At 40.3% G+C, this 18,887-nt stretch overlaps 1 pseudogene across 1 annotated transcript; it reads right to left on the minus strand.

Annotated features, from left to right (window-relative positions):
• Positions 1–2,400: 2,400 nt before the first annotated feature.
• LOC306647974 (E3 ubiquitin-protein ligase Topors-like) lies at positions 2,401–5,335 on the minus strand (annotated as a pseudogene). Its single transcript has one exon. The product of its transcript is annotated as an E3 ubiquitin-protein ligase Topors-like (transcript).
• Between the last annotated feature and the right edge of the window lie 13,552 nt (positions 5,336–18,887).

Genomic DNA, 18,887 nt, shown 5'->3' on the forward strand with positions numbered 1-18,887 from the left:
GTGCAAATGGTGAGTCAAGGAAATTCCCAAAGTTTCATTGAAATCATTTTGTGGTTTTTTTTTCAACATGTCAGTGAAAGTGCATCTATTCTCAACAAGCATATTATAGTTCAGAAAACCAAAAACCTAGTAAGGTATCAAGAGCACCCTGAAGGGAGAGAACCAGGTTTTGTGAGCACAGTAGAAATTGGGACAAGAGTAAATGCCCAAAGGTTCAGTGATATACATTTGTGAAACTTTTTCACAACTCACTGAAATTGCAGCTATGTTCTGCCAGCACACTGAAAGCACAGTTCAGGAACTCATAAACTTAGTGTGCTAGCAAGAGCACTCTGGATGGTAGGATCACCAAATTTTGGGAGCAAGTGGGCATGGTGAAGATAAAATGCCTAAAGTTTCATTAAAATTCATTCATGAAAGTTGTCAGAAAAGTCCCTGAATATACAGCTATTCCAAACCTCCATATACAGAGCACATTTCAGGAACTTATAAATTTAGTATGATAGCAAGAACATCCTGGAAAGTAGAATTATACTTTGGAAGCAATGTGGGAATGATGAGCAGAGAATATAGCCAAAGTTTCATTGAAATCCATTTCTGAAACTCAGAAAAATTGCCGCACATGCCGCAACTCTCAACAAGCATACTTACAGTTCTGCAACCTGTAAGCCAAGTGTGCTAGCAAGTACACAGTGGAAGGAGAACAAAAATTTGGGAGCAAAGTGAGAATGAGAAGAGTAGAAAATACCCAAAGTTTCATTGAAATTCATTAGTGAAACTCTTCAGAAATGTCAGTTAATATGCAGCTATTCTCAAAAAGCATATTGCAGTTCTGTATCCATAAACTGAGTGTACAAGCAAGAACACCAGGGAAGTTAGGATAACCAAATTTTTGGAACAGAGTGTGATTGATGAGAAGAAAAAGTGCCCAAAGTTTCATTAAAATCCATTCCTGAAATTTTTTTCAGAAAAGTCACAAATTGCAGCTATTCTTCACCATCACATTGAAGGCACAGTTCAGGAACTTGTGAGCTTAGTTTGCTAGAAAAGAGAGGTTGGAGGGGTGGGGGGAAGGAAAAAATAATAGAGTGAATCAAACATCATTACTCTATGTAAATTTATGAATATGCAAATAGAACAATATGTATCCCATTTGTTTATAATAAAAATAAATTTTAAAAAAATAGCAGCTAATAAAAAGAATACAAGCAAAAATAGGTGTTGATGAGGATGTGGGGGAAAAGATACACTCATACTTTGCTTGTGGGATCGCAAACATTTGCAGCCACTCTGGAAAGCAATATGGAGATTTCTTAAAAATCTTTGAATGGGGGGATCCAAGATGGTGGACTAGAGGGTGATTGCATCTCCTGTCACTCCAGAACCCAGATTCCAAGAAGGGGAGGCATTGAAAGACTTGGACTAACATAGAGCTGCGGGGTGAGTCTCCCCCAACAGGTGAAGCTCAGTATGGGTGGCAGGCCCAGACAGAGGTGGCTTGTCAGAGCAAGGCAGGGCAGCTAGAGTCTTCCCCAGGCAGCCCTGCTCCCTTCGGCAGTGGACTCCTTCCACAGCCAGCTTCTTGGAGCAGGTCACCCAGTGAGAGCCTTTCTGCACAGAGCCAGCTCCAGGTCCCAGACCCAACAGCGGGCCCAGACCCTCAGGCAGCTTCAGGGACCAGGGCAGGGCAGCCAGAGATTTCCCCAAACAGCCCTGCTCTCTCTGGTGGCAGGCTCCTTCCACACCCAGCTTCTCAGAGCAGGCCACCAATTGAGAGCCTTTCCCCATAGAACCAGCTCCAAGCACTGGACCCAGAGGTGGGCCCAGGCCCACAGGCAGCTCCTGGGATCAGGAAAGGGCAGCAGGAGACTTCTCCAAAGAGCCCTGCTCCCTCTGGCGGCAGGCTCCTTCCATGGCCAGCTTCTCAGAAAAGGCCACCCAGTGATAGCCTTTCCACACAGAGCCAGCTCTAAGCCCTGGAACCAGTAGTGGGCTAAGGGCAGCTTACTTCAGAAGCTCTGCATTATCAAGTTCCTCCAAGACTTTAGGCTACTGAAGTAGGAAGAAAACAGGGAAGAAAACGAGGAGATGAAAGAGCAAATGCAGGCATTGAAGAAGGATATGAAAGTGCAAATTTAGGCATTAAATGATCGCACCAATCAACAGTTAAAAGAGCAAATATGGGAAGCAAGAGATCATTTTAATAAAGGGTTAAAGACACTGAAAACAAAAAACAGAAATTCTTGAAATGAAGGAAACAATAAACCAAGTTAAAAACTCCATAGAAAGTGTAACCAATAGGATAGAACACCTGGAAGACAGAACCTCAGACATTGAAGACAAAATATTTAATCTTTTTTATTAACTTCTAAAATGTACATTTTTTATTTAAAAAGGATCCAAAGTTTTAAATAAACCACTAGCAATATCATTTTCTTTACTTAAAATTGCATATCTCTGAAGGTGGGTCATACATGCTTTTTGAACAAATAATGATTTTTACAAATTAACAAAAAAATCACTTAAAATATTTTAACGGGGAAGAGTTTTCACGAAGTCATCTTTAAATAGATTGCAATAGATGACAATATTCCTTTCTATTTCCATCGATGAGATGCTTTGGCAGTTTTAAGACATATCAGTCTCTATGAAGAGACAATGACATTATTGATGTCCGTGGAGATGGCAATTGCCTGATGTCTCAGTTTGAATAGATACAACACTACTGGGCTGGTTCTCCAAATCAGAGGCAAAGGTGCTCTCTTCTCTTACATCAAGAGTTTGTTCAACTGAAGTTGGCTGGGGTGGAATATTATCCACAGTCTTATTGGCATCATTCAAGTTGTTGGTAAGTGTGGTGATATCACACTCCTTGTCCAAAACACCAAATTCATCTTCTATCATGACTATGTCTTTAGTTTCAAATGGTTCCAAGGAAGGAGCCAAAAACTCATTTTGTAAAGGGTCTTGAGGACAGTTATTGTCGCATTCCATATCAGCTTTCACTTTAGAATCTTTATCACTGTCACTGTCAATGGTAATAACAACTGGGGAATGTGAAGTATTATCACCATGATGTTTCTTATGCTTCTTGTGCTTCTTCTTTTTCTTTTTATGATGTTTAGATGTATCGGTAGCTTTCCCTTCATAAACTATCTCTACCCTTAAGCTCCAGGTTCTCCTCTTTCTTTTCTTGGGTTTTGTTTCTCTCTCTGATGATCGGCTGTCTGAAAAGCTGTCACTCTTATTTTTGTAATTTCCATCCAATTTTGATGAAGATTTTTGGTAATGACAGTCCTTTACTTTAGAAGCAAATTCACGAGATGGTTGAGCCACTTCATTAGTACCCTCCAAATGCCTTGTTTTATATTTTTTTTCCCACCAGGCTTTTCATTTCTCACCCGCTCAGGCCCTGTAAAGGCAGTCCTCGATCTGTGCCTTTCATAATAATAATACTTCCTTTCACTGTGATTATTCTTTTTCCTAGCATTTGTTCTTTCAGAAAAGGACTGAATTCTAAATTCTGGACTTGAAGATTGTCTAGAATAATGGGCTCCTGTAATAGGTATACTCCCACTTATATCTGCTTCCATAATTATTTTTTAAATAGTAGCAATCTCTATTTCTGCTCCGTGATCTTCTTTTACCATGATCACTGCTATGAGATCTTGATCTGCTTGTGCTTTCTCTACTAAGAGAAAGAGTCTGACATCATCTTGACCAATGGCTATCTCTTGTTCTTGATCTCTTTTTGTCTCTTCTCCCTCTAAATCTGCTACTCTCCCTGCTTCTGGATCTTTTGCTCTTCATTCTTTTCTTTCCATGATGCTTTCTATGATTCCTCTGATTGGGCCCACTTCTACTCTGGGAATGTGAATCTGAACTTCTGGATCTTCCCCTCTTTCTTTGTGTCTATGGTTATATGGGGAGTATACTCTGTCTCCTCTCACAGATGAGCTCAGGTCTCTAGGAGATGACAATGATGTAGATCATTTCTCTTCCTTCCTTGATTTGATTCTTTACCAGAATCACAACGACCTTTATTCATTTGCTCATCTTTTCCAAGAAGAGAGTGTGGAGATGAACATCTACTAATATCACTATAGCCTCTGCTAGTGGTTTAACAAACCCAACAATGACACAATTATCTGAAGAGGAATCACTGCCATTATTTAGGTCTCATTGGTTTGTATTCCTTGTATCTGAGAAGTGGCTCCTCCTGTGACAAGTTCTTCATCTGAACTGTCAGAAGTATTTAAAAGGGAAGACATGGAAACATGTACCTGCTCTGAGCTTGAGTAAGATGGTCCTGGAGTTTCATCATCCCAAGGTGCCTAACAGTGGCTACATTAATATCCAGCTCTTGGGTCTCAGTCTCATCTGGAGATATTTTTATGACTGAAGAATCAGAATGGCTACCTTCTTCATATGATGGAGCAGGACAGTCATAATTAGCATGTAGGTCAAAAGCTGCCATGTTAAAAGGAGATCAAGCAAAACTGATAAATTCAAGTATAAAATGCTCAGTTCAATTAAGTAAAAATGGCCTTAAATCAGAAACAAATGCCTGACTCTCTAAGTCATAGTGAGTAACATTACTCATGATGAAGTGCTGGACAATGAGTAAAGATCCATGCGCTCCAAAAAGAACTGTACGTTCACGTTTTAACCAAGGGACTAACCTGTGAAGACAAGCTGGATTTCTACGGAAAAATTCAGCTGAAATATCCCGATAGTGGCCATCATCTTCTATATTTCTAACTTGAGCACCAGCATGATAGAAAGTTTGTCTAAGTTAATAATATCTTGTTCTTGAATTCTCCGCAAAGATCTTTCATCGGGCCTCCTTATTGCAATCTGTCTCATAAATTGAGGAATTTCAACATCTCTAGGTCTTGTTGAAATGCCTAACCCTTCAAACAGCACTCCACTATCTGGTGGAGTTGTTGTTCTTCTATTCATGGCACTACTAGGTGAATAAACAGAAGCATTTCTTTCCCTTGTTATTGTTGTATGGTAGCGAAATCATCGAACTTCAGGGGTGGTGAAAGAACCATTATATAAAGGCCTTAGGACATACTCCTTGAAGTCATCTTCTGCCCCCACAGAATGAAAAATAGAATCAAAGGGATGTTTACAAAGTGGACATTCAGCTTTGTTCTTTGACCACTCCTGTACACAGTGAAAACAGACCATGTGCAAACAGCGAGCTAAGTAAGACACATTATCAAATCTATTCGAGCATATAGGACACTGTCTGTTGCGATTTGCTATTGCCAGCTTTAGGTGAAAAGTTGTCCATTTGAAATTCCTTAGCAGCTGATGCCATTATCATTATCAGCTTAAGTCCTGAGGAGTTCCTTCTTAATTGATCTTAAGTAACCAGGAAAATTACCTGCCATAAATTCTATTCAATTTTCCTCTGAAATCACTATGCACCTCATCTCAGCACTGCCCCATTCTAGTCTTGGAAGATGCCGGCACAGACCCAGCTGGGGCGCTTGAGGCAAGCTCCCGACGGCCCAAGAGACTAGGTTGGTGACAGCAGGATCCGTGAAAGTGTACCCAACGACTTCTCCACCTACCCTCTGGAGCAGGAGCAGGCGGGGGCGTTTCACCCTCCTCGTGAGACAGCAGAGACCCCCGCGGCTGCTGCAACCCCATGAAGCCAGTGAGTCACTGCACCCTGGACTGGATTTATTCAGCGGTAGGTCCGTTGTCTGGCTGGGCCCCACAGCATCGACTTATTGGGCCCACAGGAGGAAGGCCCCTATTTCTTCAGCACTCAAACTCTAAAACCCCTTCCTGAATAAAAAATATTTAATCTTGAAAACAAAGTTGACCCAAACAGAGAAGATGGTAAGAAATCATGAACAGAATCTCCAAGAATTATGGAATATAATGAAAAGGCCAAATTTAAGAAGTATTGGGATTGAGGAATGCTTAGAGAAACAAACCAAAGGAATGAACAATCTGTTCAATGAAATAATATCAGAACATTTCCCAAATCTGAAGAATGAAATGGAAAACCAAGTAGAAGAGGCTTATAGGACTCCAAATATACAAAATCACAACAGACCCACACCAAGGCACATTCTTATGAAAATATCTAACATACAAAATAAAGACAGAATTTTAAAGCCTGCGAGAGAAAAGAGTCAAATTACATTAAGGGGGAAGCCAATAAGATTATCAGCAGATTTTTCAACCCAGACCCTAAAAGCTAGAAGGGACTAGAACAACATTTACCAAGCCCTGAAAGAAAATGGATGCCAACAAACAATCTTACACCCAGCAAAACTTACTTTCAGATTTGACAATGAAATAAGTTCCTTCCATAATAAACAAAAGATAAAGGAATTTACAAAAAGAAAACTGGCATTACACAACATTCTCAGCAAAATATTCCATGAAGAAGAGATGAAAAACAACGATGCAATGGGAGGAACTACCCTAAAGGAATAGCCAAATAAAGGAGAAACCAAATCATGTCCCAAAAAAAAAAAAAAAAAAAAAAAAAGAAAAAAAAATGAGCCAAATGACTGGGAATACAAATCATATCACAATATTAACCCTGAATGTTAATGGCCTGAACTCATCAATCAAAAGACATAGACTGGAAGATTGGATTAAAAAGAAAAATCCAACAATATGCTACCTGCAAGAGACTCATCTCATAGAAAGAGATACCCATAGAATAAAGGTGAAAGGATGGGAAAAAACATACCATGCACATGGGCACAGCAAAAAAGCTGGAGTATCTATCCTCATTTCAGATAATGTCAACTTCAAGCCAAAACGAGTCAGAAGGGATAAAGAAGGACATTTCATACTGACTAAGGGAAGCATAAATCAGCAAGACATAACAATCATAAATATCTGTGCCCCAAACTTTGGCTCATCCATATACGTCAAACAAATCCTTCTCAATTCCAGAAATCAAATAGACCACAACACAATAATACTAGGCCATTTTAACACACCTCTGTAACCACAGGGTAGATCTTATGAACAAAAATTGAACAAAGAAACCATAGATCTCAATAACACAATCAACAATTTAGATTTCACAAACATATATAGACTATACCAACAAAGAACGAATACACTTTCTTCTCAGCAGCACACATGGATCCTTCACTTAAATAGACCACATTTTATGCCACAAAGCTACTGTTAGTGAATACAAGAAGATAGTGATACTACCTTGTATTCTATCAGAACATAATGGATTGAAATTAGAAATAATTGACAGAATAAAAAACAGAAACTTCTCCAATACCTGGAGATTAAATAATACACTATTATACAATGAATGGATAAAAGAAGACATCAGGAAGGAAATAAAAAAATTCTTAGAAGTAAACAAGAACAAAGATATCGAAAGCAGTACTTAGAGGAAGATTTATTTCATGGATAGCATTCAACAAAAGAAGTAGAAATCAACAAATAAATGTCTTAACACCTCAGCTCAAAGCCCTAGAAAAAGAAGAGCAGACCAACACCAAAAGTAGTAGAAGATAGGAAAGAGTTAAAATCAGAGCCGAAATCAATGAAATTGAAACAAAAGAAAGAATTGGAAAAATTAACAAAACAAATAGTTGGTTCTTTGAAAACATAAAATTGATAAACCCTTAGCCACAGTAACAAAGAGAAAGAGGGAGAAAACTCAAATTACTGAAATTCAGAATGGACAAGGAAATATCACAACAAACATGAGTGAAATACAAAACATAATTAGAAGGTATTTTGAAAATCTATATAGCAACAAAACAGAAAACCTCGAGGACATCAACAAGTTTCTAGAGACATATGAATTGCCTAAACTGAAGGAGGAGGACATACACAATTTAAATAGACCAATTTTGTAATGAAATAAAAGTCATCAAAAGCCTACCAACAAAGAAAAGTCCGGGACCAGATGGGTTCTCAGCCAAGTTCTACAAAACCTTTAAAGAAGAGCTCATTCCAATACTTCTCAAAGTATTCCATGAAATAGAAGAGGAGGGAACCCTCCCAAACGCATTCTATGAAGCCAATATCACCCTGATACCTAAACCAGACAGAGACACATCGAGGAAAGAAAATTTCAAGCCAATATCCTTAATGAACATTGACGCAAAAATTCTCAAGAAAATCGTAGCAAATCGCATCCAAAAATATATTTAAAAGATAGTGCACCACAATCAAGTGGGTTTTATCCCAGGGATGCAAGGTTGGTTTACCATCCAAAAATCAATAAATGTTATTCACCATATCAACAGACTTAAAGGTAAGAATCACATGATTATTTTGATAGATTAAAAAAAGCATTCAATAAAATACAGCATCCCTTTATGCTCAAAACACTAGAAAAAATAGGGATAGTGGGAACATTTCTTAACATTGTGAAGGCCATCTATACTAAGCCCATGGCCAATATCATTCTAAATTGTGAAAAACTGAAAGCATTCCCCCTAAAAACTGGAACAAGTCAAGGATGTTCTCTTTCACCACTTCTATTCAACACTGCCCTCAAAACCCTAGCAAGAGCAATTCGAGAGACAAAAGAAATTAAAGGGATATGAATAGGAAAAGAACAAAAACTATCCCTATTTGCTGATGACAAGATTATATATTTAGAAGAACCAGAAAATTCCACAGGAAACTTTTAGAACTCATAATTGAATTCTGTAAAGTAGCAGGATATAAGATTAATGCACATAAGTCCTATGCATTTTTATATATAAGGGTTGAATCACTGAAAGACGACTTAGGAAAACTACGCCATTCACAATAACTTCAAAAAAAATAAAATACTTGGGAATCCATCTAACAAAAGAGGTTAAAGAACGCTACAATGAGAACTACAGAACACTAAAGAAAGAAATTAAATAAAACCTTAGAAGATGGAAAGAACTCCTGTGGTCTTGGATAGGCAGACCTAATATTGCCAAAATGGCCATACTACCAAAAGTGCCATACAGATTCAATGCAATTTCAATTAAAATCCCAATGATGTACCTTACAGAAATAGAGCAAGCAATCATGAAATTCATCTGGAAGAATAAGAAACCCAGAAGCAAAGCAGTGGCTATGGCAATTCCAGACTTTCACTATACTACAAAGCAATAGTAACAAAAAAGGCGTCATATTGGCACTAAAATAGACAGGTAGATACATGGTACACAATAGAGGACACCAACACAAATGCACAAAAATACAATTTTCTCATACTTAGCAGGTGCCAAAAATATGCAATGGAGAAAAGATAGCCTCTTCAACAAATAATACTGGGAAAAGCTGGAAATCCATATGCAACAGAATGAATCTAAACCCCATCTCTTACCCTGCACAAAAATCAACTCACAATGTATCAAGGACCTGAAATCAGACCAGAGACACTGCATCTTATAGAATAGAAAGTAGGTCCAAATCTTCAACTTGTTGACTTAGGATCACACTTCCTTAACAGGACACCCATAGCAAAAGAAATAAAAACTAGAATCTATAACTGGGACAGATACAGAGAACAAGCTTCCCTATGAATTTCAATACAAAGTGTACAAAATTGGTCATACACTGGCAACTTCTTTAACATCTAGAGACTAGATGTTGCAAAACTGAGACTCATGCCCATTATATACACTATATACACAGGAAAACAAAATGCACAAAACAAAGAAAATTGATGTAGAATGGACACACTAACATATTACCTTTTGCAATTGCTTCCCTCCCACCACCTCCTCCACATCACTGAACAAGTGCAGACAGTGCTATACTGCTCACAGAAGTGGTTTAACAGTTCCCTTCCCCAAAAGACTATTTCATATGAATTTTAGTAAAAAGATATTTTCAAAGTGATATTTTACTATCTCTACATTTAACATACATTGGGAACTTCTAAACATGCAGCCAGACTAGAGGTTTCAAGTAAGGACTGTTTGTCCACTATGTACATGACAGTTTTTAATAAACTGCACACATGTAACAATAGTTTTAATTTTTAAATGTCTTCAAAATGTGAGCATTCTGGCCTGTCACCGACCCAGTGGACTATATAGGAATGGTTGCCATGTAGGAGAATGGAATTGTTGAACTTGATGTCTTGGAGAATAAGTGGAAGATTCACTGGGTGGTGGGTGGGGGAATGAGAAAATATGCAGAGAGAAGCACTCTGTGCCCTTAGATTAGTTCTGATTATCTAGCCATTGTTATGTGTGCATTTAGTTAGTATTACTGAGTATTAAACGACAAGTCCTAATGCCCAAAGTTTGTTAGAAGTAGCAAAATAATCCCTATATAAATATCCTTGTTAGTTTTTAGGAAGAACTTTTAGGAATGACCCTTGTTAATCCACCTCTTGAAGCTAGGGGTAGTCCTGAATTTAGTCCCTGAAATGGTGCTGAGGGAGAAGAGAAAGGTTGAAGTGACGTGCTCTTTGCTAGTAGCTCCATATCTGGAAGGCAGGTTTAGATTATAACCATAGATCTATATGCATGTTTAGTAAAGTATTTGTGTTTATTGTGCACAAAGTTCATACTTTATTTCACAATATCTAAGCTTTCTAGATGTCCTGAGGGTAACAGTGAATCATAAAAAGTAGAGCTAGTGAATTACCCAATTTGAAAATAACTTTTTGTTATAATTGATCGAAAAGATGCATCTGAGATATGGAATTGCTTTGTCTCTGGGCTATGTGTATCAAGACTTGCTCGTTAGGCTGGCAGCAAAGGGGCACAGGGGCACACACAGGGAAAGACAAAAGCAAGTGCTCAAGGATTGACATTTCCATGTGAGCCACTGATGTGTGCATCTTCTGGCTGTACTATAGGAATACTTTAATTTACAGGGAACATGCATTCTTGCTAATACTTTAGTAAAATCTGATAATGAAACAATCTTGGAGTATCTTGTTCCTTTGTCTCATTTTAAATTGAGCATTAAGGGAATGCATTATTTTAGTTGTAACTCTGCCAATATGTCTATCCTACAGGCATGTTGCCATTTCTGCCTTCAGTGAAATTTTTGTCCCCAAGAGAGGATAACAGATTGAGTTAGTATAGAGTATTCTTGGTTATCAAAAATACCCATGTAGCTTTGGGATATTGAATTGGTGAATATTCATGATGTGTGGAAAAGCATGATACACACAACAATATCAATCACAAAATGAGATATTTTGTATGTAATATGCACGACCTGGAGGGACACGTCCAAATAAGCTGCTTCTGACTGGAAGACTTTATTCTTTGCTTGTATTTTTATTTTTCCTGTAATACATTAACATTTAAAAAAATAAATGCTATTTAAAAAAAAGAAAGGAAACGTCAATTTCAGCCCTAATCAATCTGCACGTTAGAGTACTGCAACAGCAATAGATAAGGGGTTTGTCTAGAAAACCTGGAGATAGAGTTCTCAGAAGTTGGGGACAGAGTAGGAATGAGAAAAAGTGGAAATACCCACAGATTAATGGAAAACCAGTTGAGCTTTTGCTCAGAGAAAGCTCTTCAGTTGCAGCGTAATTATGCGTGCATAGGGTGAGCTCAATTTATGGAAATCGAGAAAGTTTGTTATAACAGAAGCACTGTGCATGGTAGAACCACCACATCTGTGGAGCCAAATGGGTATGAGGACGGGAGATGACAGGCAAAGTTTCATTGAAATCCAGGCAAAGTTTCATTGAAATCCATTCGTGAAACATTCTCAAAGAGGCACGTTAGTTTCAGAAATATTCAAACTGCACATTAGAGTACTGCAACAGAGGTATTTAAAGGGCTTTTCTACAAAACCAGGAGATAGAGTGCTCAGATGTAGGGGGCAGAGTGGGAATAAGCAAAAGACAAAATACCCAGTTTCATAGAAATCCAGTGATGCATTTGTTCAGAAAATGCTTTTCAGTTGCAGACTAACAATGAGTACATAGGGATAGATCATTTCATAGAAATTGAAACAGTTTATTATAACAGAAGCTGTTTATTATAAAGTTTATTATAACGGTACATGGTGGAAACACCAATCTGCGGAACAAAGTGGTTATAAGGAGGGGTGATGATAGGCAAAGTTTCATTGAACTCCATTTGTGAAACATTTTCTGAAGAGCAACTTCAACTTCAGCCCTATTTAAGCTGAAATTTAGAGAACTGCAACAGCAATACATAAGGGGCTTCCCTAATAAAACTGGAGGAAGAGTGCTCAGATACTGGGGAGGAGTGGGAATGAGAAAAAGTGAAAGTACACAGTTTCATGGAAATCCAATAGTGGATTTGCTCAGAAAACGCTCTTCGGTTGCAGACGCACAGTGCTTGCTTAGGGAAAGCTCAATTCATGGAAATCGAATCAGTTTACTATAAAAGAAGAACTGTGCATGGTGGAACCTCCACACTGAGGAAAAAGTTTGTATGAGGATGCATTCCTGAAATATTCTCAGAAAAGCAATTTCAATTTCAGCCCTAAACATACTTCACTTCTGAGGACTGTAGCAGAAGTAGATAAGAGGCTTCGCTAGAAAACTTGAGGGTAGAGTGTTCAGATGCTGGGGGCAGACAGAGGATGAGAAGAAGAGAACATTTCAGAGATTCAAGGAAATCCAGGCGTGCATTTGTTCGGAAAATGCAACTAAGTTGTATTCTAATACTGCTTTCATAGGGAAATATCATTTCATGAAAATCGCAGCAGTTTATTATAAAAGAGGCAACATTCAGTGTGGAACAACCATATCTGAAGAGCAAAGAAGGTATGAGAAAGGGACAGGATAGAAAGTTTCATTGAATTCCATTCCTGAAATTTTCTCAGAAGAGCAACTTCAATTTCACCCCTATTCAACGCGCACATTAGAGTACTGCAACAGCAGTACATTAGGGGCTTGTCTAGAGAATCTGGAGGTACAGGGCTCAAATGTTGGGGACAGAGTGGGAATGTTGAAAACAGAAAATATCCCCAGAGTTTCATGGAAATGAAATCATACATTTGCTCAGAGAACGCAACTCAGTTGCAGCCTACCACTGCGTGCACACGGAAAGCTCAATGCACGGAATCGAAAAGCTTGTTTTAACAGAATCACCCTGCGTGGTGGAAACACCCCATCTGTAGAGCAAAGTGGGGATGAGGAAGGGAGATGATAGGCAGTTTCATTGAATTCCACTCGTGAAACTTTCTCAGAAGTGCAACTTCAATTTCATCCCTATTCAACTTGCACGTTAGCATACTGCAACAGCGATACATAAGGGGCTTTTCCGGAAAACCTGGAAGTAAAGTGTTCAGATGTTGGAGACAGTGGGAAAGACGAACGGAGAAAAAACCCAGAGTTTCATGCCAAGCCCGTCATGCATTTGCTCAGAGAATGCAATTCAGTTGGCAGTCTAACATTGCGTGCATAGGGAAATCTCAATTCATGCAAATAGAAACAGTTTGTCATAACAGAAGCACTGTGCATGTTGAAACCACCCCTTGTGTGGAGCAAAGTGGGCATGAGGAGAGGAGAAGATAGGCAATGTTTCATGGAATTCCGTTCCTGAAACTTTCTCAAAAAAGCAGCTTCAATTTCACCCCTATTCCACTTAGACGTTAGAGTACGGTAGAAGCAATACCAAAGGGGCTTGTCTGGAACACCTGGAGGTAGAGTGCTCGGATGTTGGAGAGAGTGGGAATGAGGAACAGAGAAAAAACCCAGAGTTCCATGGAAATCCACTCACGCTTTGCTCAGAAAATACAGTTTCAATGAAATCCAGTCGTGCATTTGCTCAGAAAATGCAATTAAGTTGTAGCAGTTTGTGATAAATGAGGCACCATGCAGGGTGGAACCACCATATCAGAAAACGCAATTCATTTGAAGCCTAACGCTGCATACATTCGGAAAGCACAACTGATGGAATCAAAAGAGCATGTTTTAACAGAATCACCGTGCATGGTGGAACCACCCCATCTGTGGAGCAAAGTGGGTATGAGGAAGGGAGATGATCGGCAGTTTCATTGAATTCCATTCGTGAAACTTTCCCAGAAGAGCAACTTCAATTTCAGCCCTCTTCAACTTGCACGTTAGAGTACTGCAACAGCAGGACATAAGGAGCTTGTCTAGAGAATCTGGAGGTACAGGGCTCAAATGTTGGCGACAGAGTGGGAATGTGGAAAGCCGAAAAAATCCCCAGAGTTTCATGGAAATGAAATCATACATTTGCTCAGAAAACGCAACTCAGTTGCAGCCTACCACTGCGTGCACACGGAAAGCTCAATGCACGGGATCGAAAGAGCTTGTTTTAACAGAATCACCCTGCGTGGTGGAAACACCCCACCTGTGGAGCAAAGTGAGTATGAGGAAGGGAGATGATTGGCAGTTTCATTGAATTCCATTCGTGAAACTTTCGGAGAGAAGCAACTTCACTTTCAGCCGTATTCAGATTGCACTGTAGAGTGAAACCACAGCCATACATAAGTGTCTGCTCTAGGAAACCTGGAGGTTGAGTGCGCAGATGTTGGGGATAGAGTGGGAATGAGAAAAAGAGAGAAAACGCAGAGTTTCAATGAAATCCAGTCCTGCATTTGCTCAGAAATGCAATTAAGTTGTATCCTAATACCGCATGCATAGGGAAATATCATTTCATGAAAATCGCCGCAGTTTGTTAGAAATAAGGCACCATGATGGTGGAATCACCATACCTGAGGAGCAAAGAGGGTGGAGGAAGGGGGGAGATAGGCAGTTTCTTTGAATTCCATTCGTGAAACTTTCTCAGAAGATGAACTTCAGTTTCAGTCCTATTCAACTTGCACGTTAGTGTACTGCAACAGCAAAGCATAGGGGGCTTTTCCATACAACCTGGAGGTAGAGTGCTCAGATGTTGGAGAGAGTGGGAATGAGGAAAAGAGAAAAAACCCAGAGTTTCATGGAAATCCAACCATGTCTTTGGTCAGAAAACGCAACTCAGTTGCAGCCTAACTCAGCGTACATTCGGAAAGCTCAATTCACGGAAACGAAACAGCTTCGTTTAACAGAAATACCGTGCGTGGTGGAACCACCCCATGTGTGGAGCAAAGTGGGGATGAGGAAGGGAGATGATCGGCAGTTTCATTGAATTCCATTCGTGAAACTTTCCCAATAGAGCAACTTCAATTTCAGTCCCATTCAACTTGCACGTTAGAGTACTGCAACAGCAGGACATAAGGAGCTTGTCTAGAGAATCTGGAGGTACAGGGCTCAAATGTTGGCGACAGAGTGGGAATGTGGAAAGCCGAAAAAATCCCCAGAGTTTCATGGAAATGAAATCATACATTTGCTCAGAGAACGCAACTCAGTTGCAGCCTACCACTGCGTGCACACGGAAAGCTCAATGCACGGAATCGAAAAGCTTGTTTTAACAGAATCACCCTGCGTGGTGGAAACACCCCATCTGTAGAGCAAAGTGGGGATGAGGAAGGGAGATGATAGGCAGTTTCATTGAATTCCACTCGTGAAACTTTCTCAGAAGTGCAACTTCAATTTCATCCCTATTCAACTTGCACGTTAGCATACTGCAACAGCGATACATAAGGGGCTTTTCCGGAAAACCTGGAAGTAAAGTGTTCAGATGTTGGAGACAGTGGGAAAGACGAACGGAGAAAAAAACCCAGAGTTTCATGCCAAGCCCGTCATGCATTTGCTCAGAGAATGCAATTCAGTTGGCAGTCTAACATTGCGTGCATAGGGAAATCTCAATTCATGCAAATAGAAACAGTTTGTCATAACAGAAGCACTGTGCATGTTGAAACCACCCCTTGTGTGGAGCAAAGTGGGCATGAGGAGAGGAGAAGATAGGCAATGTTTCATGGAATTCCGTTCCTGAAACTTTCTCAAAAAAGCAGCTTCAATTTCACCCCTATTCCACTTAGACGTTAGAGTACGGTAGAAGCAATACCAAAGGGGCTTGTCTGGAACACCTGGAGGTAGAGTGCTCGGATGTTGGAGAGAGTGGGAATGAGGAACAGAGAAAAAACCCAGAGTTCCATGGAAATCCACTCACGCTTTGCTCAGAAAATACAGTTTCAATGAAATCCAGTCGTGCATTTGCTCAGAAAATGCAATTAAGTTGTAGCAGTTTGTGATAAATGAGGCACCATGCAGGGTGGAACCACCATATCAGAAAACGCAATTCATTTGAAGCCTAACGCTGCATACATTCGGAAAGCACAACTGATGGAATCAAAAGAGCATGTTTTAACAGAATCACCGTGCATGGTGGAACCACCCCATCTGTGGAGCAAAGTGGGTATGAGGAAGGGAGATGATCGGCAGTTTCATTGAATTCCATTCGTGAAACTTTCCCAGAAGAGCAACTTCAATTTCAGCCCTCTTCAACTTGCACGTTAGAGTACTGCAACAGCAGTACATAAGGAGCTTGTCTAGAGACTCTGGAGGTACAGGGCTCAAATGTTGGGGACAGAGTGGGAATGTTGAAAACAGAAAATATCCCCAGAGTTTCATGGAAATGAAATCATACATTTGCTCAGAAAACGCAACTCAGTTGCAGCCTACCACTGCGTGCACACGGAAAGCTCAATGCACGGGATCGAAAGAGCTTGTTTTAACAGAATCACCCTGCGTGGTGGAAACACCCCACCTGTGGAGCAAAGTGAGTATGAGGAAGGGAGATGATTGGCAGTTTCATTGAATTCCATTCGTGAAACTTTCGGAGAGAAGCAACTTCACTTTCAGCCGTATTCAGATTGCACTGTAGAGTGAAACCACAGCCATACATAAGTGTCTGCTCTAGGAAACCTGGAGGTTGAGTGCGCAGATGTTGGGGATAGAGTGGGAATGAGAAAAAGAGAGAAAACGCAGAGTTTCAATGAAATCCAGTCCTGCATTTGCTCAGAAATGCAATTAAGTTGTATCCTAATACCGCATGCATAGGGAAATATCATTTCATGAAAATCGCCGCAGTTTGTTAGAAATAAGGCACGATGATGGTGGAATCACCATACCTGAGGAGCAAAGAGGGTGGAGGAAGGGGGGAGATAGGCAGTTTCTTTGAATTCCATTCGTGAAACTTTCTCAGAAGATGAACTTCAGTTTCAGTCCTATTCAACTTGCACGTTAGTGTACTGCAACAGCAAAGCATAGGGGGCTTTTCCATACAACCTGGAGGTAGAGTGCTCAGATGTTGGAGAGAGTGGGAATGAGGAAAAGAGAAAAAACCCAGAGTTTCATGGAAATCCAACCATGTCTTTGGTCAGAAAACGCAACTCAGTTGCAGCCTAACTCAGCGTACATTCGGAAAGCTCAATTCATGGAAACGAAACAGCTTCGTTTAACAGAAATACCGTGCGTGGTGGAACCACCCCATGTGTGGAGCAAAGTGGGGATGAGGAAGGGAGATGATCGGCAGTTTCATTGAATTCCATTCGTGAAACTTTCCCAATAGAGCAACTTCAATTTCAGTCCCATTCAACTTGCACGTTAGAGTACTGCAACAGCAGGACATAAGGAGCTTGTCTAGAGAATCTGGAGGTACAGGGCTCAAATGTTGGCGACAGAGTGGGAATGTGGAAAGCCGAAAAAATCCCCAGAGTTTCATGGAAATGAAATCATACATTTGCTCAGAGAACGCAACTCAGTTGCAGCCTACCACTGCGTGCACACGGAAAGCTCAATGCACGGAATCGAAAAGCTTGTTTTAACAGAATCACCCTGCGTGGTGGAAACACCCCATCTGTAGAGCAAAGTGGGGATGAGGAAGGGAGATGATAGGCAGTTTCATTGAATTCCACTCGTGAAACTTTCTCAGAAGTGCAACTTCAATTTCATCCCTATTCAACTTGCACGTTAGCATACTGCAACAGCGATACATAAGGGGCTTTTCCGGAAAACCTGGAAGTAAAGTGTTCAGATGTTGGAGACAGTGGGAAAGACGAACGGAGAAAAAAACCCAGAGTTTCATGCCAAGCCCGTCATGCATTTGCTCAGAGAATGCAATTCAGTTGGCAGTCTAACATTGCGTGCATAGGGAAATCTCAATTCATGCAAATAGAAACAGTTTGTCATAACAGAAGCACTGTGCATGTTGAAACCACCCCTTGTGTGGAGCAAAGTGGGCATGAGGAGAGGAGAAGATAGGCAATGTTTCATGGAATTCCGTTCCTGAAACTTTCTCAAAAAAGCAGCTTCAATTTCACCCCTATTCCACTTAGACGTTAGAGTACGGTAGAAGCAATACCAAAGGGGCTTGTCTGGAACACCTGGAGGTAGAGTGCTCGGATGTTGGAGAGAGTGGGAATGAGGAACAGAGAAAAAACCCAGAGTTCCATGGAAATCCACTCACGCTTTGCTCAGAAAATACAGTTTCAATGAAATCCAGTCGTGCATTTGCTCAGAAAATGCAATTAAGTTGTAGCAGTTTGTGATAAATGAGGCACCATGCAGGGTGGAACCACCATATCAGAAAACGCAATTCATTTGAAGCCTAACGCTGCATACATTCGGAAAGCACAACTGATGGAATCAAAAGAGCATGTTTTAACAGAATCACCGTGCATGGTGGAACCACCCCATCTGTGGAGCAAAGTGGGTATGAGGAAGGGAGATGATCGGCAGTTTCATTGAATTCCATTCGTGAAACTTTCCCAGAAGAGCAACTTCAATTTCAGCCCTCTTCAACTTGCACGTTAGAGTACTGCAACAGCAGTACATAAGGAGCTTGTCTAGAGACTCTGGAGGTACAGGGCTCAAATGTTGGGGACAGAGTGGGAATGTTGAAAACAGAAAATATCCCCAGAGTTTCATGGAAATGAAATCATACATTTGCTCAGAAAACGCAACTCAGTTGCAGCCTACCACTGCGTGCACACGGAAAGCTCAATGCACGGGATCGAAAGAGCTTGTTTTAACAGAATCACCCTGCGTGGTGGAAACACCCCACCTGTGGAGCAAAGTGAGT

This window comes from Sciurus vulgaris, assembly GCF_902686455.1.
Source record: "Sciurus vulgaris genome assembly, chromosome: 17".
In the NCBI taxonomy this organism is placed as follows: Eukaryota; Metazoa; Chordata; class Mammalia; order Rodentia; family Sciuridae; genus Sciurus; species Sciurus vulgaris.